Raw genomic sequence first — 4,295 nt, 5'->3', positions numbered from 1 at the left:
GAAGGCCTCGGGGAGAGGGGGGGGGTATAGTGTATGATGTCCTTCCTCATGACAATCTTCTCATTCCTCATCCAGTCAGGGTCTAAATGACCATAAAAGTTCACCATTGAACTTGGTGAACTCCACCCGTGGGCCTCGGTGATGAGATGAGGTTTCACAGAATGCTGAATTGATGAAAACTTTTAGAGACAATGGGGAACTTTTATAATAATTTCAACCCTGACTGGATGAGGAATTATAGATTGTCATGAGAAAGGACATCATACAGTATATAATTTGAAACGAGCTAAGACCAAGATTTTATTGTTATACGCCTTTATCAATTGCTGTTGGCATGAAAATTGCTTTTACATAAAGACAAATTATACTTTAATAAGCACAACTAGTGTGTGCAACATAACTTGCAGGGTAATATCAAATCCTGTATTGATGGTTGAATGAAAGAGGGCGTGTTTGCACTATTGTATCTTAACTTAATGGATGTGAGTGATAAATGGCAACCAATGAGAGGATTTCTGGACTGGTTCCCAAGCCAATTGGCTTCCAGGGTGAAGAGGATTGACAATATGCTATAGCCAATAGGGAATCATAGACCGTATATGGTTTGAATGGACGGAGCGTACAGTAGGTGGGCTGTTTTCTTTAGAGAAACATAGCTGCCATTGATCAATGCAGAGGAAGGAAGTGACCGTATTCCCATGGAGGAGAGGATGGATGGAGACACTAAGCTTGGGTCCACCCTATTCCCTATGTAGAGCCATATGGGCCCTGGTCAAAAGTAGTGCCCTGCACTAAAGAGGGAATACACTGTTAGTGCTCAGGACTGATCCAATGAAGAGAGGATGGAGAAATGGATGCTTCTAGTGATCCCATGAGGAGAGGATGGAGAAACAGATGATTCTAGTGCTCAGGACTGATCCCATGAGGAGAGGAGAGGATGGAGAAGCAGATGCTTCTAGTGGTGCTCAGGACTGATCCCATGAGGAGAGGAGAGGATGGAGAAGCAGATGCTTCTAGTGGTGCTCAGGACTGATCCCATGAGGAGAGGAGAGGATGGAGAAGCAGATGCTTCTAGTGGTGCTCAGGACTGATCCCATGAGGAGAAGAGAGGAGGAGAAACAGATGCTTCTAGTGGTGCTCAGGACTGATCCCATGAGGAGAAGAGAGGATGGAGAAACAGATGCTTCTAGTGCTCAAGACTGATGCCATGAGGAGAAGAGAGGAGGAGAAACAGATGCTTCTAGTGGTGCTCAGGACTGATCCCATGAGGAGAGGAGAGGGTGGAGAAACGGATGCTTCTAGTGCTCAGGACTGATCCCATGAGGAGAGGAGAGGGTGGAGAAACGGATGCTTCTAGTGGTGCTCAGGACTGATCCCATGAGGAGAGGAGAGGATGGAGAAATGGATGCTTCTAGTGCTCAGGACTGATCCCATGAGGAGAGGAGAGGGTGGAGAAATGGATGCTTCTAGTGCTCAGGATGGATCCCAGCCCAGCCTCAAAGGTCACACGCCAGCCACTAAGGGGGTTGAAAAGTCATAGTTGAGGTCGGACGGAATCTGAATTTGTGACGGACGAATTGGGTGTCTGTTCATATTTCCTTTTAATTATGTTTAATATCCCCACGGCCACATAGCTTGGAAAACCCACTTTACCATGACTGTAATTTCTTTTGGATAAAATCGTCTGCTAAATGGCATATATTCTATATAATACTGTATTATATATTATATTTGTCTTGAGACTTAGCAGGCACTCTTATTTAAATAGGATGCTAGCATGCTAAGTAGCAGTCAGCCAGGACTGCGAGCGGAGCCTGCTGAGGCTCCTTTGGGTGGGCAACCATGGATTGATGATGGGGATTTCATGCATCTAGTTGACCGGGCTATGCCATAGACCGTACACTAATCTCATAGGTGATGCATCTGGGTTCCTACAGATATATACGTAGTTTAGGAGCTCCATGAAGATAAGATATACAGTACATACCCTATTTCCCATGTATAGTGGGGTGGGCAATATGACCCTATATGACCCCAAATAATGTTGTCATGCTTGTCATGCAACCATAGTATGTATAGTTTGGAACCTTATTGTGAATACAGTCCTGTGGTATTGAGCAGATCTGGTTTTTGGAATGTAGTTATTATGTAAGCGTCTTCATGGATTATCCATTATCACTGGTTTGTCAATGTCCTCACCACCAGTGTTGTCTTAAGTGTTGCATACTAAATAACTTCCCTCTTCGTACTCTTTTTAAAGCAATGTTTGAAAAATACAATTACATTATTGTCAGGGAACCAAAAGTTTCAATGTATAGGCCTGTCACAATCATTAGATCATATCTCTAAACCTTCACGGAAGAAATACACATACATGTATATATATGTATATATATATGTATATGTATATGTATATATATACATATATATATATATATACATATATATATATATATATATATATATATATATATATATATATATATATATATATATATATATATATAAAATCTTATAATACTCTTTGATCTTATAACACTCTTTGTTTGTTATTATATAATTTTGCCCCCTCACATGTTCCTCAATGTTACAAAAGACACTTTACACCGATTCAGTTGTCAGACTGAGTGCAGTTGTCTGCTTTTAAAGGGCAGGGTACAGTATAATAATTATATAATTATATATGCTTATATTTGTGCTATTTCACACATGTACAATTGTTTATTAACATGCACATTTGGATTGGAAATGTGAGACACCCTCAGGGGTCAATCATTTTAAAGGGGCTCCTGAGGTGTGCAGTGGTCTAAGGCACTGCATCTCAGTGCAAGAGGCGTCACCACAGTACCTGGTTCAAATCCAGGCTGTATCACATACAGCTGTGATTGGGAGACCTATAGGGCGGCACACAATTGGCCCAGCGTCATCCGGGGTAGGCTGTCATTGTAAATAACAATTTGTTCTTAACTGACTTGCCTAGTTAAATAAAAAAACGTATATTTTTAAATGCCATTATGAACAGCTACTCTGGAGCAATTAGGGTTAAATGCCTTGCTCAAGGGCACATCAGAAGATTGTTCACCTAGTCAGGTCAGGGATTTGAACTAGTGACCTTTCAGTTACTGGTTCAACACTCTAACCGCTAGGCTACCTGTCACCCAGTGTTTTGCAGGTGGGGAGAGAACTAGAGAGGGTGGAGGAGGAGGCTTGAAGCGCTGGGCATCTTGTTATAACATGCATTATCTGAATTCAGTCCACAGAATTATACCTAGGAGGAGAGGCTTCTATGAAGGAACTTTGAATGTCTTTTGAGCTAGCTAGCTAACAAGCTTGTGTGTGCAGAGTGGCACAAGATTTAAAAACTAGTTTTACCTTTTTGTAGTTAATAAATCCAACATGAAACGTGGTAACTATGCCTATAGTATGCTTAACTAACATTGAAAAAGTGAATTATTTTTTTTCTGGCTAATTAAAAATCTCTCTTCCTATCTTCTGAATCAAGATTGTAACTTCAGTACAGTAGCCTATGCTTCGGAGGGGGGAGGGGCAGGTAGCCTAAACACGCACACACATTGGCAAAGATTTTTAGCTTGCAGGCAGACACTGAAGTAAGTTTCTGAGTGACAGAGTGAGGGCTTTGCATAGGTGCTTTGTTCGTTTTTTTGTGTGACTAGAAAATAAAATAACATTATTAACCAGTTCCCATGCTTAAAAAAAATAAATCTGTTTCGGTTCGTTGAAAAATGTTGTTATTTTCCAGTTCCAACCCCTGATAAAATCGCTGTTATACAGTTATAAAAATACTGTTTCTGAAAGCCCATAAAAACTGTTTCAGATGTGGACATTTTAATCACCTACAGTAGCATCACTATAAGTCATGTTTTGAACTGATAAAGGACACAATTCACATCCCCAAAACCATCTTTGAGTTTTGCAACTCAAGTAAAGATCCCTTTGACACGCATGAAGTACACATTGTACAACAGGTGTATATATCAGAGAAGAAAAATGAAGAACTTTGGTTGAAGTGACTTCAGCACACTGTGTACTTGCAAACCAACATTTAACTAAGGGCTGTATTCAATCCATAATGCTGAAGATCAGCATTGTAGCGCGGTTGAAATGTAAAGGTAATCTTCAACTGAGCTGATGCAGCGTTTACCGTGAAAGCAGTTTCCGCCAACGTGGAAACATTGAATTTCAATCACGCTGTAATGTCGAACTTCAGCGCTACGAATTGAATCCATTCCTAATAGCTGATTATGAAAAAGCAATACCTAATTAATACATTTGTA

The sequence above is a fragment of the Salmo trutta genome, chromosome 1, assembly GCF_901001165.1.
Source record: "Salmo trutta chromosome 1, fSalTru1.1, whole genome shotgun sequence".
Lineage (NCBI taxonomy): Eukaryota > Metazoa > Chordata > Actinopteri > Salmoniformes > Salmonidae > Salmo > Salmo trutta.
Note: the sequence above shows the minus strand (reverse complement) of the source record.